The sequence below is a fragment of the Otolemur garnettii genome, unplaced genomic scaffold (assembly GCF_000181295.1).
Source record: "Otolemur garnettii isolate 467f Iridium unplaced genomic scaffold, OtoGar3 scaffold00029, whole genome shotgun sequence".
Lineage (NCBI taxonomy): Eukaryota > Metazoa > Chordata > Mammalia > Primates > Galagidae > Otolemur > Otolemur garnettii.
In genome coordinates, this window is record NW_003852424.1 from 18966300 (window position 1) to 18988539 (window position 22240).

Below are 22240 nucleotides of genomic sequence, written 5' to 3' on the forward strand. Positions count from 1 at the left end.
TTTTGGCCAGGGCTGGCTTTGAACCCACCACCTCTGGCATGTGGGACTGGCGCCCTACCCTTTTGAGCCACAGGCACCACCCAGCATATTATATTTATATATGTATAGATAGGTAGATACATAGATAGACATTTATTTCAAGGAATTGGCTCATATGATTGTGGGAGCTACCAAAATCACAGGATAGGCCAGCAAATGGAAGATGCAGGGAAGAGTTAATATTGCAGTTTTAGTCTGAAGGAATTTTTTGATAAAAAAATTGAACATGTAATCAACCACTTAAAACAATGAAAATGGGATATTATCTTGAAGTTTATATGATTCTTTTAAGGATCTATTCCTGTTTCAATCCTTATCCTTAAATACTTTTATTATTACAGACAATAAAGTAAATATTTGTTTCTCTACCTTCTTTCTTTCTTATTAAGTAACATTATGAGAGTGGACTTTGTTATGTTATGAGTGATGTAGCACCAAAAACATTCTAATAGAAAACACAGGAACATTTTAACTGCCTCTCCTTATTTAAGATGTCTAGTTATTTCTGGCTTTCTGGTTTGATAGTCATATCCAAGGCAGAAGTCAAAGGAAAGGTCCCAAACTGGAGAATATGAGTATGGATACCACTATTCCTCACATGCAAGGCAAGTACTCTGCCTTTGAGCCAATTTCTTTCTTGTCACAAGCCTTTCATGGCTCCCAATGTCAGCTCTCTGTTTCCAGGGGAAATCACTGGTTGTCCTAAACTGGTTCTCATCCAGTGTCCCTAAGGTACCTTAGACCCAAAGCTGTAGGTGGTAGAGGGAGGGCCCTAAGGACGGGTAGAGAGAGAAGGGTCTCAGAGAAACTGGGAGCTTGTAAGAGGCCTTGGAAAAGGTGACAGAAGAACAACTTTTCCAAGTTGGACTGAGAATGATTTTGTAGAAGGTCCATTTTCCCCTTTCCATCCTTTTTCTGCCCAGGAATTCTTACTGTTTCCCAGTTTCCTCATGGGCATTGAGTTACCAAGGCAAGTGATACCAAATGACAGTGTAATTTTTATTGTTTATTGTTTTGTTTTCCTTTTCTGAATTGTATCTCAGAGGCTGGAAGAAATTACTATTCCCAGTTTATTTGAAGTCTGAAACTTCAGCCACCCTGAACTCATCCCTGAGGCCTGTGGAAGAATACTATGACTATCAGCTCCTGAGAAGACTTCCTGTGACCATTATACTTAAAATGCTGCCTCCCAGCCAACATTTCTGGTTTTTCTCATCTTGTTAGCATCTTCCACAAGGTGCCTCAGAGGCGTCCTGTCATGGGTTGTAAAGAAGAGCAAAGGTCTATAGCTTTCCTATGATAGTTAACAATTAGTTTCATAATAGGGTTGAGTATGTTGGATACTTTTTCTTCCATTCTTGAATTGTAGTCCAAGAATACAGGGGAAAAGGGAGAGGGAGGGGAGGGGAGGCGGGAGGATAGGTGAAGGGAGGGTGATTGCTGGGATCACGCCTGTGATTTATCCTATAAGGGTACATGTGAATCTTTCTAAATGGCAAATATAAATGTCTTAACAATTATGAGAATGACATGATGGCTATGTTGGCCAATTGGATGAAAGTATTTCAAATTGTATATGGAAACAACACACTGTATCCCATGATAGTATTAATGTGCACAAATGATTTAATAAAAATAAAAAAAAATAAAAGAAGAGCAAAGATCAAGTACAGCCTCTGACCAGGCTTCTCCACATATGGCTTCTGAATTAGCTGTTCTCACACATTTTTCCCAAAGAAGATATTTTGTCTTTTCCCCAGATACACTGTGACAAATTTGGCATGAAGTTCTAATTTGAGAGTGTAATTTCAGAGGAGTGTGGAGGAGGGGGACAAAGAAGGCAGTGATCTGCCATCTGGGTGAGGACTCCAGGCTGTAGGTTGGTGATGGTTGGGCCAAAGGATTCTAATCCAGCTCAGAGTATACTCAGGCTCCCGGTTTAGATCCCTGGTGTCTGGGAAGACTGTGGAATGAGCTCAGTGCTGGTAACTTACACAGGAGACCCCTGAAATGTGAGGAGCAGGAGAGGGAAGATAACACGACTCCAGTAGAGAGATATTTAGGAGGTAAATCGCCACTAGGATCCTAAATAGGAAAAGGGAAAAAGGATGAGAACAGTGAGGAACTATTGCAGATTGAGGCTTGGGCTGGGGGTGGGGCTGCGTGAAGCGGGACACCGACCGTCAGGGAGGTAGTCTTTAATTTGAGAGCTTATTTGTTCCTTAAACCTTGCATTTTTGTAGAACTCCACTGAAAATAATTTTGCTGCTTGTTTTCCACATAGGTTATATCATTTTGAATGGAAAACTAGAATCCTTCCTACCTTGTAGAGTTTTAATGGTGATGGAAAATGGAGAAAGCGTAGATAATAGGCAATAGCACAAAAACAAACAACAGAAATTATTTTTCCCTTCTCAGCTGTTCCTGAAAATCTTAGTGGCAGAATTTGCTGCTTAACAAATTGTACTGAGTACTTCTGGACTTTCAAAGATGAATGAACCCTGCTTTATCTATTAAAGGACACATTAAAATTGATGAAAATATATACAAAATGATATCATACCTGGGATTAACTTAATGATAATATTGGAAACCAGACTGGCAAAATGATTACTGTGGAAGCACATGTGTGTGTACCTGGAGGGACATCATATTGTTCTGTATACGCTTGTGTTTGAAGATTTCTATGAAACAAACACTTTTAAATAGGTGGTGGAAGGAAGCGAAAGAGAAGAAGGAAGGGGGATGGTGGAATCCAGGAAAGAACACTATAGCTTCTTAGTGATCCCGCAGTTCCTGACCCAAAGGAATGCCACATTCTGTATGACCAGCAAGTTAAGAAATACTTTCTCCATTTTGTGGCTCCATAGCATAATATATTTGAAACCTCTTCTCTAACCCCCAAGGTTTTGAGTAAACACCAAATTGCTATGGTTCTATGAAGTATGCAAAAGAATAGAGTAAATGGTCCTAACCTATCTTCTTTTTTAAAAGCATTCAACTGACTGAGTCAGGTCACCAACTGTCAAAGAGGAAAAGAGATTACACAGGGCTTGTACATCAGAATGTTAGAATATTGGGAGCCATTTTAGAATTAAAAGAAAAAACAAAAGCCCTAAACCAATGTAGCCAGTAAGAATGAGAGTACTGAATACAATCAGTAACATTTAAAAAATTATAATTTAGGGACTTTAAATGCCATTTTATTTTTTGACAATATAAGAAAATAAAGATGATATTTGTTTTCTCTCAAGTACACACACACACACACATTCCTTAAAAACTTTCTTTTCCCATGTAATTATGTCTTTCTGATATCCAGTGTTGAGTTCACTAATACTTAATGTTATTATTGTTATTTACATTTAAGACTGCCATTTAGTTATTTGTTTTCTATTTGTTTCATCTATTCTTTTTTTTTTTTTTTTTTTTTTTGCAGTTTTTGGCCGGGGCCAGGTTTGAACCCACCACCTCAGGTATATGGGGCCTGTGCCCTACTCCTTTGAGCCACAGGCGCCACCTGTTTCATCTATTCCTTTTTCTTTGTATTATTCTCATGACTTTGTGTTTTTTAAAGGTTTCTAGAAGGAGCATTAGTCTTTCTAAAACTATCATTAAGTTCCCGAATTTTCTAAAACCATCCTTAAGTGAAAATCCTAATATATATATATTGTTTTAGTTAATATTCAGACATAGCTATTTTCTAATTTCCATTATGATATTATATGTATGGTATATTTCATTGTTGGCTGTTTTCCATATATCTAGGCTAGATCATAGGAAATTATCATTGTCTTTAGTATTATGGAATTTCATTCTTTTGTATGTAATTACAGATTTTCTTTAATTTATTTTACTTGTATACTTGTAAATTTACTTTAAATTTATTCTAATTGTGTATTTTGATGCTTTCTTAATTATCTTTTTTTGAAACTTTGATTAGATGCATGGTACAACTTCTCTGCTATCCATTTTTTCTAGACCCTATTTCATAATTTTCAATTATTTACCTTTATGGGTAGTATTTTAGGTAATTTCTTAAATCCAACTTCTAGTTTTATAATTCTCCTTTTTGTTCTATCAAATCTGCCATTTAATAAATCAATTTAAGTACATGTTTATACTGTCAATTTTATTTTTTTTTTAATTTCCAGAAGTTCTCTTTAAAAGTTTCCAAATATACTGGAGTTAATTGTACTATTTTCCCAGTGAGTCACCACCTTTTTCTGGGAAAAGAGTATGTATTTTTTTGTCAATTGCCATGTAAATTATACTTCTTCCCTTTGTGAAAGGAATATAATTTCCTTCCCCTTTGATAACAGAATTGACTACAAGACGAGACATATGATTTGCTTTAATTCGATATAACGCAAGCAGAAATGATACATATCATTTGTAAGCTAGAGATTAAGAATCAATTCAGTTTTTTAAAATCAGGATTCTTCTTGCATGAAGAAGGCAGTGGTCTAGATAGAAGCTGTTTCTTTGACATGGATTCCAGGATAAAGAAATCAGGGAAAACCGTAGCCAAACTATAGCTGCCTGCCATATTAGCAAAGAATAAAATAAGATTTGTTATAAACCAATGGGATTATTTTACTAAGCATCAAATAACCCACCAAAAGTTAATTAGTTTTTGTTCCAAGATAATATTTTCAAACTTTATTTAAACACAATATGGATATTTTGTATTTTGTGTGCAGTAATTTCGATATGTGAATATTTATGGATTTCTGCTGACACTTTTTCTCTTAGATTTTGCTCTTGTTGCTTTATTTTCTTACACATTAGGATTTTTAAATGTGAGCTTCTTATTTTCCATTGCACTATATCTATGGAGATTCTTTAATACATTACAGTTTCATGCTTCAAAAAGGACTTTTTTTGCTTACGGTATTGTGGACCATACAACAATACAAAAATAAAACAAAATTTTAAATAAAGAAACAAAAAATATGGAATACCTGTTAAAGCTAGTATATTAGTTTACTAAGACTGCCATAACAAAGTATCAGGAACTGGGTGGCTTAAGCAGTGGAAATTTATTTTCCCACAGGCGGGGAAACTGGGATCAAAGTGTTGGCAGGATTAGTTTCTTTAAGATTTCTTTTCTCTCTTTGGTTTATAGAGGGTTGTTGTCTCTTCCTTGTATCTTCCCATGGTCTTCCTTCTTTGGGTGTCTGTATCCTAATCTTTTTATAAAGACACCAGCCCTTTTGGATTAGAGCCCACTCTAATGACCTCATTTAACCCTAGTTATCTCTATAGTGGTAGACCCTATCTCAAAATATAGTCACATTCTGAGGCACTAGCCATTAGGACTTCAACGTATGAATTTTGGAGAAGCACAATTCAGCCCGCAAGAGTCAGGTTGTCCACACAAAAACTTAGGGGTAAGTTTTTTCATTCAAACTAGTAATTGAGTCAAGAAAGTTTCCCTCATATCCCTTTCTGCAAAATGGATTATTTTTATTCATACTTATTCTACAATTATAACCCTTTAGGGTTTAAGGTTTGTGTGGGAATCTCTGATAGTACTTTTTTCCTTAATATTCCCTAAATTTATCATCTTTAAATGATACACTAGGCTGTCTCAAAAACAGAAACTCCAGAACTACAGCAGTGGGTAGAAACCTATGGGTAATTGTTGTGTGAGTGTTTCTTATGAGTGGCTGGTGATGCAGGTGTAGACTTGCATTGAAATTCTATGGCATAAAGGAGACTACTGCTCTGTGGCAGATAGCAAATTTCTTTATTTCTCCCCAGCTTAAATAGTTGATGCTGCATGTACGAATATTTTTACTATTACTTCACTAACATATTGTAAAAACAGACTAACTTTTTTAGTGAGACACATTCTTCTAAGTTATCTATTATACTCAAAATAGTAGTCATGAATTAGCAGACTGTTAACTCCCCGGCCCATTTCTTGATAGATATGGAAACTGCTAAGGGGAAAAAAGACTGATTGTTCCCTTGCAAAACCACAATTTGGAGATCCTGGTGACATGCCAGTGATGCGCCTTCACACCCCAGCCTCCTGGCCTGAGCGCAGGAATTTTACCTCCTTGATGCCAACCCAAATGGAGTTCTGCCTCAGTCTCTCCTGAATTGTGCCAGGCAAGATTTGTACATGCTCACTCTCAGAAATGGCAGAGGCGAAGACATATATACTTTTTTCATATAGGTAACACTTATTTTTTGCCTTATTTTCTTCTGGACTTTGACTATGGGTCTTAAAGACTATCACTTTTATACCAACCCAAAAATATGTTTAAAAGCTTTTAAAATTTTTATCCAGAATTAAGCTGTTCCAATCTGGTGATTGTATATAATATATATTTCACAAAGCAGCAGGGAATATCTAAATTTATAAAAGATTTTCTTTTATTTAACCCAAAATTTGAGTGAGTGCAATATGGAGGCTAGTAAGAAAATATTACCTATCTGGTTGCAAGTGTGGAAATCCTAATAGTCATTTATATTTTTTATAGCATTCTAAACCAAACATCTAATTAAGATTTCCCTACCAATCTGGAGAATAAGTAGGGAATTCCCTTATTGACTCACAGTTGTTCACTTGACCTTCTACTATTGCTCATACTGCAATTCCTGAATCTCCATGGACATAGAGACTTAACTACTTGCTTTCCTCTTATTGGTATTTTCTTATTCTCACACTTCAGATTGTCACCGTCTTCTCCATTCCACTCTATTAGATGTGTTTGCTTTCTGACTTCCAAAAAACTGTTATCTTTTACCCACTGTATTGGATAAAAGATACTCCATTATCTTTAAGTTTTTCTGTTATTTGTTATTTACTTCTATTACTATAATTTTAATGTGAATCATGAAGGAAAAAAAGAGATAAATGTTTTTAATCTTTCTTCAACTGTCAGTCTTTTAATTTTATATAAAAAATAATACTGTAGAAAACTTAGAAAAAAACTTAAAGAATATTATTTAAAAATATTTATTTTGTGGAATGATAAGTGATTACTATTTTCAGATTTTTATAAGGTTGAAGTTTGAATTCATTTAACACAAAGAAGAACAGTGCAGAGTTACAGATAAAATGGGACCTTTGGTTTCTTTTTTTTATCATTATTATTTTGATTCATAAAGATGAAACATTGTGCATTTATGTCTTTTCTTATGGTTGTTTTGTGCTACAAGTTCAAGATATGCTTCTGGTCAAGGGTCACACTTATCTTTGCTCTAACTTAGAAGACTGAGGATAGTATCATTAGAAACAACATCATGTCATCGTAGAACAAACTATCCTTTCCTCAAAAAGTTTTTGAGAGTAAAATTTAAGCTAGTAAAATGTAGGGCAATTTATTGTTATAGTGCCAGAGCACAGAGTGACGAGAGAAAGTTGTTTGGGATGTTATGTGAGCAATGAGATACTGGCCTAAACTTTCCCACCTGACACATAGATTCTTTCAGTATTCAGAGACTACAGTGCCTAGACGTCCCAGCTCTACTCTTGGTATCCTAATTCTGTCAAAAAAAAGTAGTAGTACTGTGACCATGACCATATTCTGCTCAATGCTGAGACTTCAAATCCATTTTAATACTTGACTTAAATCACATCTTAACTTACACAACACTCCTTATTGATCTCACACCTTCCTGTGCACACATACTTTTAATCTGGCCTTTAAGGCTAAGTATTTATTGCAGCTTTAAGCATCATTTCCTGACCCCTCATGTCTAAATTTCTGAATCAATTATTAAGGATCAAATAACTAATTCAGTATCTTTATGGACCAATGACTGTGCCAGACAATTTAATTATTTTAAAGATATATAGGTTTTTAAAAGATATTTAATTATTTTAAAGATAATATTTTAAGAAACATTTCTGAAGACAGTTTTATATATTTTTCATCCCAGATCTTCTCTCAAAGTCTTCTTTCAGTAGAAGTGACTGATCAGATGGGACCTAGGGTTATTAGTCACATTAATTCTCTATGCAAAGAACTAGTTGCCTGATTAATTCTTATGAGGAAAGTAATGTGTCCCAGTAGAAAACAACATTCCTCAGTCAGCCTTGCATTTAGTGGTGGCCAAGTAATATAGTTTCAGCATCTATTCAAATATTTTATGGATATTTCTGAACAAGTTTTATTTTCCTAAATTATGTACACATGCATTATATATATATACACATATATATACACACACACATATATATATGGTCTTTCTATATTATAGTCTCTCTTTTTTGTTACTTTTCCTTTTTTCTTCATGCTTAGAATGCTAAGTAATGAAACAAAAATTGTGCAAGCAAGAAGATAAAAATTGCATGATAGGAATAGTGCAATAAGAGGCTGGAAGGAATCCTCTTTCCCACTTTGTAGAACACGTGAACCAGCCTTAGATTACCTCGGACCAGGATTCATCTTAAAATGAAGAATGAATCCATTTTTATAAGCTTTGATTAATTTAATGCTCTAATACATACAAGGAAAAGCAGTCCCTAAAGTATATACCCTTTGTTCCCAGAGGAATTGATGTATGAAGTAATTTCTCCCACTTCTCAGTGAGCACTCCACCATCTAACAGTACAGACATCCCTGTTGATCAGTACCAAAGGGCTGATACTGGCATAACCAACTTCCAGAAATATTTTAATATTTAAAATTGCAGAATCATTTGTCAAGGTGGAACCTATGTAGAAGGAGAAGATAAAATCTGCCCAATAAAAGAAAAGAAAACAGGTCATGAGAATTAAAGTACTTTGAGTAGCTCTGATCTCTGGGTTGAAACTGTTTGCAGACCTGGTGCTCTGAAGGTAGAAGACACGTTTATGATGTTTATACAGATGAAGAGCCATATACCCACTGCTCCAGCCCATGACACTCTGAAAGGTGATATCCCGAAAAGCCATGAGCGTGAGGAAAAGTCACATAACAATTTGCTTAGATGGTAACATATAACAATAACCAGCATATGATCTAATATCTGACCTATTCATGCTGCTGACTGATGTCATGTAGTGGAGCAAGTTAGAGCTTATAAAAAAATTAAAGATCCAAAAGAGAAGGAGACAGGGGAGAACATCCCCTACAGTCCGAGGTTTGAGCTTTCTCCAGAAGGTGGTCCTGGGACTTATGGTGATGGCCTGGACCACACTGAGGAGACAGGTGGTACAGATGGAAAGGCCCCGAGCCACCCTCCCCAGATAAACTATAGCTTTACAACCAAAATTACCCAGGAAGTTACTGAAATGAAAGGCTGACATTACATCCGAAAATCCTCTGGTACAAAGTGTCATTGCATTAGTAAAAGCCAGTTGGATGAGAATAAGTTGTATAGGTTTTTTCTTAGGACCCATGACAAATAGGTGCACATGCTTCACAAACAAAAAGAAATTTCCTCCAAAGCCAGGTCCAGTCAAACAAAGGAAGATTATTGCCTGGATGAGGTTATTCCAGATCATCTTCTGACATCATAGATGGAACTAAGAAAAGCCTTTTGAGAAACAAATAAGTTAAGATGACACATTTCAGTTTTGTGGCTTTTCTCTGTACTCTAGTGAAAAGAACAATTTCAATTCTGAAATATGTAAATGTGCAGTTTTATCCTAGGAGTTCTCTAATCTCATTCTTTGCTCTCTTTCTTCTTTTTTTGTTGCTTTCATTGACACAGGGATGATAACTACAAATTAAGCATAAATTTTAAGGCATCCACCTGCTTCTACATGATGTCCTTCTGTGTATACCTTATACCTAAAATCAACAACTTGCATGACTGTTTTCTTCCTAGACAATAGTTAAGCAATGAGAAACATCACTCAGTCAATTTCTAAGCCATGATCCTGGATATCATCTTAGATGACTCCTTCTCTTTCACCCTGATTCTCTTTACCAGCCTACGTACATTCATCCTTCAAACGAGTATTGAGCTAGTAAAGAATCACAGATTTCTAAACATGTGTAATTGCACTCGGTCAAAGGAGATTAGTTTCACAGGGAATCCCATATGCCTTATTCTACTCCCCTAACCCTGTCTGCCAACAGCTAATACAAAGGGGAGTAGGGAGTCCATCCCCCTTGGTTCAAATTGGAATTACCTCTGTGGTAATATTTGTGTTTCTAGTATTCCCTATGGGCTGGAACACATTGAAGCTGATATTTTTTTCTCCTGCCTATCCTGTTTTTACTCTTCACCTCTCCTGCGAACACTTGTAGTGAATACTTATAATTTTATGTTGCCTCAGAATATATTTTAAATATAAGTTGAACTTTCTCATGCCAGAAGCAGGGTTCATTGACACAGTTTCCAATTCTACCCTCGCCCCCCACCCAGTTCCACATTGTGGTTGATACAGATACCTGTCTTACATAACCACTCTCCAATGACCACTTCATTATGGCATAACTAAATGCAGCTGCTGAAGCTCACACCTCTACTGGACTGTGAAGATATACCATAGTGATCACCTCTTAGTCTCTGACCTCCTAGAACTGGTGCCTGCTTGCTTTAAACCGACCAATCAAAACTCCCCAAGGAAACTTGTTTAGATAATGCCCTAAATCCAATGAAGGCATTGGTCCACAGGTCCCTTTCTCAGCCTGCTGTCATTGATCTCTGTGTGCCCTTCAGGTGTGATGTGTAATTCCCCAGGGTCTGTAAGTGCCTCCAAACTCTTAAACTTTCACATGTGGTTATGTCATTGAAGCTGTGGCCCCTGACACCAAGGTTTCCCTGAACAGACCTGGGCAGGTGGATCTCCAGCCAGTGCTCTTTTGTTTGGGCCTCTGGTGGCTCTGGGGGCAGTAGCTACCTGCAAAGTTGATTGAGAAACTTTAAGGTTTTCATTCACAGTAACACTCCTCCAATAATGTCAGAAAAAATTGAGATAGGATCCTGAGATAGGATCTATGGACTCCAATTAAAGGACACACATTTACTTGACTATCTTTTGACTTTTGTTAAATCTAGCAATTTTCTCCATCAGAAATGCCCCACCTTATAAGTCAAACCACCCTCCCTTTATTGATACATTGTGATTTGTGTTGGCATGTTATAAATGCTATGTTTTTCTGATTTTTATCCTTTTATATTGCAATCATAAAGACCTTTTGAAATAGCAATCTATTTCTTTTGCTTTGCTTCTTACAAATCATATATAGCTTCACATGTCAACCTTAAATCTCTTTGTCTTTTATAATTTGGTGTCCTCTCCTTCCTATGAAATTTATTTATAAATTGCTTTGAACTCCTCCCAAACAAAAGAAAGACTGCCAAAAGAATATGCACAATCTCCCTAAGCTAATCTCTTGCCCAACCACTGCCCTTTACATAGCTGACCGCTGTCCGCTTGTCACAAATCAGCTGAGAATTTTATTGTCTTTTACTCAATAGCAGGAACAATTCAGAGATGCTTTCTATCTACGGTCTAAGTTATTCAGCATACTTCCTGATATTAAATGCTAAAAAAAACTTTACGAGTAAATTATCAAATGAGGCTATGGTTCCATAATTGGACATTAATCACAAAGGTGAGATTATAAACCAATTTGAGATATTTGAGTTGTTTCATGTTCTCTTAAAAATGTCAGAACTGAATGGCCTAGAGATAGATATCAATCTGCTTGGGAGTAGGGACAGGCAGAATTTGAGCTACAGAGTAGCTAATTACAAGTTTTATGCAATGCTCATGTCAGTGCCTAGCAAGTGTAAAAGAACCATTTTCTAAAGAGCAACTGTTAGTGTTACTATATGTTTCCATGCCTATTGTTTTGTTTTGTTTCAATTCTCTGTGCTTATGTATTGGGTTATGTTTTGGAACTGGTAAAGAAAAAATTCAGAATAAATAAAATCTTTTTTTTTTTTGGGACAGAGCCTCAAGCTGTCACCCTGGGTAGAGTGCTGTGGCATCACAGCTCACAGCAACCTCCAACTCCTGGGCTCAAGTGAGTCTCCTGCCTCGGCCTCCCAAAGCGGTACCACAGGCACTCGCCATAATGCCCGGCTATTTTTTGGTTGCAGCCATCATTGTTTGGCAGGCCTAGGCTGGATTCCAACCCACCACCTTAGGTGTATGTGGCTGGCACCTTAGCCACTTGAGCCATGGGCGCTGAATAAAATCTTAATGAAAAAGTCAAGACTACCCTGTCCTGAAAAGACTGAAGGACATCAGAAGGCAGACACACAGCTTAATTAAAAATTTCCCACTATCAGGAGGGAACCACGCACACATGCTGATGGGAGACTGCAGAGAATAAGGTCTTCCACATACCCAGGTTGAAATGTCATTGATTTCTGATGTCATCTACACTTCTGTCACCTGTATAAGAAGTGGCAGCTTAGGGCAGAGTGCATGAAACATGCTACTGTGCCATAGATGTGGCTCCATTGTGGACAAGATAAAAGCAGATGTTTCTGAATAGCAGTTGGTAAATGATCAGTCATCTTTCCCTGGATCCTGGCACCATCTACTTCCACATGTGACAGAAGAGCTCAGTCCCTTATCTCTTACCACTTGCCCCTTACCAGTCCTGCCTTGAACAGTTTCCCTTCCACAGCCAAAGGCATCTCCAATCTATGGTCAGCAGGTGCACTCACCTGGGTGTCAGTGCAGCCTGGCTCTGGGTGGCTGCTTTGGCAGAGCAGCACCATCCAGGGCCTGTTTATAATCTCCCCAGGTCCCAATGCTCATGGCACCTTTACTGTTGTCAAAATGTCAACATCATTAAGTTTTGGCTTTGCTAGGGGAAAAGGGATGTTTTTGCACAATGCTGATCCCTCAGGTTCAGCTCTGTCTGTCCTTTTTCTGATGCTCCATAATTTGCTGCTCCCAGAAAAATCTTGATCCTAATTATAGCAAGTGTAGAAATGAGTAGGAGGCACCTACTCATATACCCCTTTCCAGCATTTTCTACCAAAGAGTGTGGGTTTCTGGGGTGCTGGTATTGTGTGTTTTTTGATTTGGGTGCTGGTTGATGCATATTAATCAGCTTATACAACTCACTCAGATGTTTACTTATGATTTCTGCACTTTTTGTATGCATATTTCTTTTAAAATTTCCTGCCAAATAATGCCACTGGCTCTGGAAGTTCATGTCCTGAAGTCACAGTTCTGGTCAAGTTCAGTGGGATGTATGTAGTCCTGCCTATGAATATTGCACTTTACTTCTGGGTCCCTAATATTATTTTCAAAAAGGGCTCCTTTATTGTCCATTAGTTAGTAAAAGGGTTCAAGGAGAGGAAGGAAGTTGATTTTTAACAGCCAGGACCCTGCAATGCAGATCAGCTTAAATAAAACTTCTCTAATCTATGCACACCTTTCCTTTCTGAGTGGCCAGTTCAGTTCTTGATGCTAAGTAGCGTGAAGTGAGTGTAAGCAGCTGAGACCTAAAGTTCAGGTAAATATTTTTCTAGCCACAAGAGCAGGTGTGTTTCTGTAATCTGAGTGAGGTGAGTAGTAGTGAAAGGAGGAGGGAGTGAGAAGGTCTCCTAATCATGCCCAGAGGAACTGACCCACTAGCAGGGCCTGTGAGGTTTTCTTGCGCACTCCTGGATGATGCAGCACCAGACTCCTCTGCTGTTGCAGCCTGTGTCTTGCTGAAGACTCAGACTCAACCCTATCCTGTCACTGAAGGGGGAGGGCGCTGAAGAAGCATTTACTAAGGACTTTGAGCTCCCTCTAAATTCATGTGTGACTGTCTATAGGAATAAAGACAACATAAGTGATAGTAGCTTTAGTAAAGAAGAAAACAGACTTCTAAAACTTCTGCTCAGAATATAATAGAAGGCCTGAAAGTTAATAATATTAATAATAACATCTACCTAAAGCATTTCATGCACATTATTTGACTGTCTAAACAACCAGAAGAATAAGTTAGGTCCTGAAGCCAGATGGGGTTAAATGACTTTCTTAAGGATGCACACATATGATGCTGACCTAGATTCCATGACTCCCAGACCAACATTAGTGTCTGAAATATTTTTATAAAAGTTCCACACACGGATGGGTCATATATAAAGATCCAGATATTTAGGAGTTGGCCTGAATTTCAGGTATTTAGAATTGTAAGACACGTAAGAAGAAACAGAGAATCCTGGTGAATAAGCAATACTCATAGCCCAGGTATCATGATGACTAAAATTTGTATGAATTTTTATCCACAGTCAGAGGGACGAATTATGTAATACTTTATGTTTTCAATGTATATCTGCACTGAATCTTATTTTTGCAGTCTAGTGATAAAAATTGGTAATTTTCTTGGCTTCCTCCTCCTTCCAGGGTAGTTCTAAACCTAGTGTCTCAGAAGGACAAGGCCTAGGGTGCAGAGGCCTCTGGCTGTTGCTGTTCCACACATTGCTTGTCTTGGGTGCCTGACTGTGTGGAAGCCAAACTAATTAACTCAAGTCAAACTACCTCCTTTTGTTGTTTACTCAGAACAACAGGCCACCGCATACCAAGGACCATATCATACCTAGGTGTTAGGCAAGCACCCTTGTGCACTCAGCCCACATCCTGACCCCCTCCCCTTTTTGCACTCTCACTCTACTCTGCACACACCCCACTTGCGACCTTTATCCCTTCCTTCTCATTTGCTCACCTGAGACAAAGAAGACTCATCCCTGAGCCAATCAACCCTGAACATGACCACCCGTACCTATCAGTTTAGGACAGACATGGTTTACCTACCAATAAGGGGATGGGGTGGGGCTGGACTAATGGGAGGGAAGAAGGAGGGGTATAAAGGGACTTTCTGAATATTCTGTAAGGGCTGTTCCTGCTTTTTCTTAAAAGGCAGCCCAGGCTCTGAGCTTGAATAAATAAAATTCCTTGTGCCTTTGCAGCAATGTTCAGACTCTCAGAGTGGTGCTTAAATTGAGTCTGGGGATTAACAGCTGCAGGAGGCCAGAGGCTCTGAGCACACATGCTGGGCTGTGCCAGACCAGGTGATCAGGGCCTAAGCACTCTGGGAGTCCCTGTGGAGAGCCACATGCTCAACCGCACCTTCTCTAGGTCAGAAGTTCAGGTGGGCTTGGCTGGTTTCTCTGCTCCAGGTCTCAAAAGGCTGACATCAAGGTGTTGGCTGCCCTGGAATATTACCTGAAGGCTCTGGGGAAGAATCTCCTTCTAAGCCCATCAGGCTGTTGGCTGAATTCAGTTCCTTGTGGTTGTAGAACTGAAGTTCACTTTTTCTTGCTGTCAGCGAGAAGCCTCTGTTATTTCCCTAAGGCTGCTTATATCTTCATATGGTTGGTCACTCCTTTTCCAAAGAAGCAGCAGTGTGTGAAAAATGTCTCTGATGTTCCTTTTTACTACATCTCTTTTGCTTCTACCCAGAGAAAATTCTGTTTTTAAGAATGTATGTGAGTCCATTGAACCCATGTAAATAACTCACCAACATTTTTGATATTTCAAACCTCACTTCTTTTGTTATACTTTGAATTATGGAAAACCTATAACACTCTTAACCAATAGAATTTTACCTACTAGCTTTCTTTACTCATGTCATTACGTCTAATAGCTCTGCAGTAAGGACCCAGGGAGATAGGATACAAACAAAGAAAGTTTTCCATCAATGACAGGAGCCTCCCTCTGGTCCTTCTTTGGAGGGAGCTTCAACATTGGTGATTGAAAATGGCCTAAAAATGTTATATCAACTACATGTATTGTTATGACTTTTATGTTTTCTTCAGTGACCCATGCCAGATTGTGATCCATCAAGTGGGAGGAAGAAATATCTCATCTGAGTTCTAACATGCCAACTATCTCATATTTTATTTAACCTGCATACAACTTTACTTTGTGAGTTCGCAGAAATCTGAGTTCTTATCTGATTTATCACTGCAACCTTTGTTCCTGACTCAGAGTGCACCTAACTAGTGAGTGAGTGATGTCTCAATTAAAATTTAACCAAGGGTTGGTTGCATAACTGTTTATATTTACCAAAGATCATGAAATTATATACTTAAAGTCACTAAATTTCATTAGAAGTAAATTATATCCAATGAAAACTGTTTAGATAATCAACTGAGGAGTAGGTGGATGAATAAATGCTGAAAACAGTAAATATGAATTGGATTTGAATTCATTTCCATGATGAGGTGAATTTATACTACAATAGTGAGATAAATTTTTATGGCATTTATGTAACTTATCAAACACTCATTTGTATTTTATTACATTAAATATTCACAGTGAGTTTAGGAGATTCCTGAGTGCTCTACCACTTGAGCTAATCCCTCAGCTGCTTAGAATGAATTTATATTTAAAAAATCCTATTAAATTAGAAATAAATATCAGAAAAATTTAAAAATTAGTACTTCCCACTTTATTTTAGTTTTATCAAATATATGAACTTCAACATATGTTTTAATTTTGTTTGAAAGTCTATTAATATGGTATTACAACTTATCTCTGCCACTTGGTCCACTCGTGTTGTGGTTGTAGTTAAGATTATTTTTAGTGTTATAAATATTCCATTGTAAGACTATACCATAATATTACTTTATTTATTCTCTTAACATGTTAAATTTATTTCTAGCTCTTTTTTTGTTATTTTTGCACTTAAATCGATTATGTTAACTTCCTTGTTTCCTATACAAATGTGCAAGAGCTACTCTAGGGCAGAGGTTTTCAAATTTGATTATGTATCAGAATTACTTGGAAGGCCTTGTAAACATGGATTGCTGGATCCCACCAGCAAAGTCTCTATTTCAGTAGATGTGAGGTCAATGGTAAAATTTCCATTTTTAACAAATTCCCAGATGATGATAATAATTCTACACTTGAAAGTTAGTATTTATTCTAAGGGAAATATTAATAATACAGTCATGCACTGCCGAATGACATTTTGGTCAACAACAGAGCACATATATGATAGTGGTGCCATAAGATTATAATATTGGATTTTTACTGTACCTTTTTCATGTTTAGGTACACAAATATTTACCTTTGTGTTATAATTGCCTACAGTATTTAGTACCATAACATGTTACACAACTTTATATCTTGGGAGCAATATATTATCATTTAGCTTAGGTGTATGGGAGGCCATACCATCTAGGTTTGAGTAAGTACATCCCTATTATGTTTACACAAAAACAAAATTGCATTTCTCAGAAAATATCCCCATCATTAATAATGCATGACTATATCACATAAAATCTAACTAGATGGTAGTAATTTTTTGCTGAGTCATAGGATATGAGTTGTTAAAACATACTAATCAGTAGTTCTATTTCCCTTGATGTGTCAATTAACATTTTCTTCTATACCCTCATCAAACTTGATATTCTTTTTAATTTTGATTAAAAATATTATTTTTACTGCAGTTTTAATATATACTGGAATTAAATTATTTTATTTTTGTTTAATACACACTGGCATCTTTTTTTTTTTTTTTTTTCTCTTTGAGACAGAGCCTCAAGCTGTCCCCCTGGGTAGAGTGCCGTGGCATTACAGCTCACAGCAACCTCAAACTCCTGGGCTCAAGCGAGTCTCCTGCCTCTGCCTCCCAAGTAGCTGGGACCACAGGCACCCGCCACAACGCCCGGCTATTTTTTTTTTGGTTGCAGCCGTCATTGTTGTTTTGGCGGGTCCGGGCTGGGGATTCGAACCCGCCACCTTAGGTGTACGTGGCTGGCGCCTTAGCCGGTTGAGCTATAGGCGCCGAGCCCACACTGGCATCTTTTAATAATACATTCATTTTTCCTTTTTGTGAAATGATGATTCCTTTTTCGTTCTTTGTACGTGTTTTGGTTTATCCATTTGTTATGTATTTTAACAGGTCTTGTAAGATGACCACCCAAGGGACTTAACAAACTGGTCAACATGTGGAGGTGGACAACATAAGGAACTAGGCTTACTGTATTGATACATACATGCTGTGTATGTCCAATCTGTGAAAATTAGGTCAACTTTAATGAGGCGGTCAACATAAGGAGGGGTTAACTATGGAGGTTCTAGTGTTTGTAAATACTAATTCAGAATCCTTCATTGTAAATATAGTTTGCCAGTTTGTAGCTTGTTCTTTTATTTACTTAGGAAAACTTTGATGAATATATTGTAAGTCATGAGATCTAGGTTGGTATCTTACTTATGCATCCTTGAGGAATTAATTTAACTTATCTGGATTCAGCATCTTATTTATTTCTCTGGTTGTCATGAAGTTCAAATAATTGAGATGAAATGTTCTAGATGTATAGTTCATTATTAAATGTTTGTGATCATTTCACTTGTATGCAGCAGAAATTTAGAAATCTGTTCTGCTCACTATGGAATTACTTATGCCTACATTTATAGGAGCTCTGCAAACAGTAGATAATGTGGTTAAGACATAGTCATATACTCATGTATACACTTGGGTTGGAGGGAGCTCAAATATCACACTGAGGAACTTGACGTATCAAATAAAAATAAAGCAAATGAGGGCAATTTTTCTCTTCATGTTTCAATAGCAGAGGAGACTGGTGCTGCATCATCCAGGAATGTGCAGGAAAACCTCGCAGGAGATTCCAGCAGATCAATTCCTCTGGACATGAGTAGGAGTCCTCTTCTCTCCCTCCTCTTCTTCACCTCACTCAGCAGACAGAAATACAAGTGCTCTTGTGGCTAGAAAAAATATTTACCTGAACGTTAAGTCACTGCTGCTTCCACTCACTTCATATTCCTTTGCATCAAGAACTGGACTGGCCACTCAGGAAGGAAAGGTGTGCATAGATCAGAGAAGTATTATTTAAGCTAATCTGTATTGCTGGGTGATGGATGCCAAGATCAGCTTCCTTCTTCTCCTTGAGTCCCTCTATTGTACAGTGAACAATAGAGGTACCCTATCTTAAAATGGTATTAGTAACCCAGAACTCTGACAGCAAGGTCTGCACACATTCCACAGTGTGGGCCATGAGTCTAGGACATGAGTTTCCAGAGCCAGTGGCATTATTTGACAGAAAACTTTTAAAAGAAATATTCCTACAAAGAGGTGTGAAAATTGTAAGTTAATATCTCAATGATCTATGTGAACTGAGTCATATGTTTACAACTTGCCTCCAAATCAAGGAGTAGATAATACCAGCACCCCAGAAGCCCCGCTTCTGTCATATTCTAGACATTACATCCCAAGAAGAGCTCCCAATTATAGCACTAAATGATCTTTCATTATCCAATGTAAAGTGTACTTTAAAAATGAACAGAAAGTGACTACTTTTGATTCTCAGATGTTTTTTCCAAATTGGTTCCTGAGTTATGGTGGTGAATGGAAAAGATGGGATAAGAAGTATTAAAGTCCAAGAAATCAGTGTCCCTTAGAAAACTGTTCATCATTATGGTGCCTCCTACTAATTACTGCACACTTACTGTAATTAGAATCACAGTTTTTCTGGGCTCAGTAAATCATGGAGCAGCAGGTAGAGGGCAGGTAGAGCTGAACCCAAGGGATAGACGTTGTGCAGAAGGCCCACTTTTCCCTGGCAAAGCCAAAACTTATGATGTTGACATCTTGAAAACAGTGAAAGTTTCCATGAGCTTTGGGACCTTGGGAGGAATATACAGGTCCTGGTTAGTGCTGCCCTGCCATAACGGCCACCCAGGGTCATGCTACACAGACTACCCAGGTGAGTGTACCGGCCAACCTTGGATTGGGGCTGCTTTTGGCTTAGGAAGGGAAACACTTAAGGCAGGATTGATCATGGGCAGGTGGTAAGAAAGAAGAGTCTGAGCTCCTCCATCATTTGTGGGAAGTTGGAGGTGCCAGGACCCAGGGAAAAGAAAGCCAATCATTTCCCAACTGCCATCAGGAAATGTCTGTTTCCTTCTGGCCCACAAGGGAGCCATATGCAGCAGTGTGTTCAATGCACTGTGCCTGGGGGGTGTTTGTTTTTATGCAGATGAGAGAGGTATAGGAGATAGCAGACAGAAATGCATTTCATCCTTGTTATGTGAAAGCAGTTATTCTCTGCAGTCTTTCTTCATCATTTGCCCATTTTCTCTCCTGACAGTGGGAATTTTTACTTGGGCTATGTATCTTGTGTCTAGTATACTTTTTCTTTTCACTATGTGCCAATTTTGTCTTTTTTAAGATTTAGTATTCTAAGAATTTTTAAATTTATTCTTCATTTCCACTTGAAGCTAACATGTAATTCAGTACACCATTATAAAGACTTGTTGCTACATTGAACAAACAGGCAGGTAGAAGGCACATAATAGTAATAGCTGCTTTTCAGAAAAGTGTTTTTTAGCACCTCCTTGCTGGGCACTGACGTAGGCACTACCTACATCAGCTAACTCAATCTCCACTATAGACCAATATAGTTTTGCACCCTTATTTTACACATGAGAGTATTGCCTCTTCCAGAGGTCAAGTAACATGTAGAGAGAAGTAGGGAAAACCAGGATTTTAAATTCAGAGTAAATAATCACACGAATTCTTATGAATTTGTGTACTGTTTTACCTCCTAGGATTTTAAATTCAGAGTAAATAATCACACGAATTCTTATGAATTTGTGTACTGTTTTACCTCCTAGATAAACATCTGGAAGATTCACACTTTTACCCTACTGTTTTACCTCCCAGACACAATGACACTGGATAAACATCTGGAAGATTCACATTTTTACCCTGAGAGAGATGGCAGATAAGTCAGGGAAGGACATAGAAACGGACAAATTAATCTGAAGTGGAGTGATGGGAGGAGTAGTAAAGGGGATGATTACAAAGATTGTAGGGATGGAGAACAAAGTTTTTGGAAAGTAAATAAATCACTAAAGTGAAACAAGATAGATATCCTTCATGAATATATTTCAGAGCCTGACAAAATGAACTATTCAACAAATCCATGAAATTTTATTATATATTAATTAGTGCTATTTTTGTTGTCATGAATTACTGATTATTAAGCCATTTATGAAGCACTATGTAAAAGAAAGACATTCTTGAAAATGCAATGAACAAATGCAATACACAATGTAGATCATATTATGGCCATTTAAAAAATGAAATAGAATCCTAGAGAAGAAAACGCACACTCCTCAACTTGGGGAACAAACTGAGTGCCAAAGTGGGGATGCACAACCAGGTTCATCCAATGTCAGTGCTCATGATGTTTCCTATATTGTTCACTGTCTCTGAGCCCAAAGGGCACCTGGTTCTCAAGATTACAGAGGAAAATAGACTCTGAAAATATTGGTACATTTGAAACAGCAAATCTCATGATTTTAACAAAAAGGAAGCTTTATTTTTGTTTTTCCTATCTTTCATACCTTGATATCAACTCAGGTAGATACTAAATTTTTCTTTCCAATACAGGCAATAAAATGAATAAAGACAGTTTAAATCACAAAAGCACTTCACAGTAGGAGTATAATCTCCCCCTTCATGAGCAGAAAAACTTTGAGGTGAGTTAGGGGCATGACTTGCTTTTGTCTGCTTCTTATCTCCTTCCTCATAGTTGATTGAGAACAAGAGGACTGGTTATTTGATTTACTTGAAGCCCAGTCTCTCTTAGACACTTCTGTAAAATCTTTGGAGACATTCCTGTTGGGCACTTTACACTGCAAGTGCCTCCTGGCAAGCAGTACCTTTCCTTCAAGGCTGCTCCTGAAAATCCACATGATTCTGCTGCTTGTGATACACTCCACAGACTCTTACGTGGAATTACACTCAACATATGTGAGCACCCCCATAGCTGATACTCCTACTGCATTGCTGGATCTAGTTCTTGAAAAGTGTGCAGTATTGATCACCCATCACCCAGAGCACATTTATTTTTTAGTTACACTCATGTTCCCTGCCATAAAGAATTTCTGTAATTTTCATGAGCCTGAGTTAGTCCCCAGTGTGCATCAACAACAAGGCAGATATGTCATGATTCCTGAGTGTCTGATGAAAGGACCTCTCCTAGGTTTACTCCTCTCCCTTGACAGGATTCACAGAATAGCTCTCATCCAATAATTTCTCCCTTCAATCTTCTCTAAATGCCACTTTCTTGAACACTGAAAAACGTCAAACAAGGCTGTAGGCTCCTGGGATCCAAGAATTATAAAACCAGATCTGTCTAAGATGCATTCATAAACATTTTTAATAAACATCTGTGGGACCTGATGACTAAGCCAAATTTTCAATTTTGATATTCTTATTCTTAAGAATTTGTATTTCTTTTAATTGACAAACAAAATTATATGTATTTATAATGTGCTACATGATGTTTTGGATTGCAGGATGAATAAATC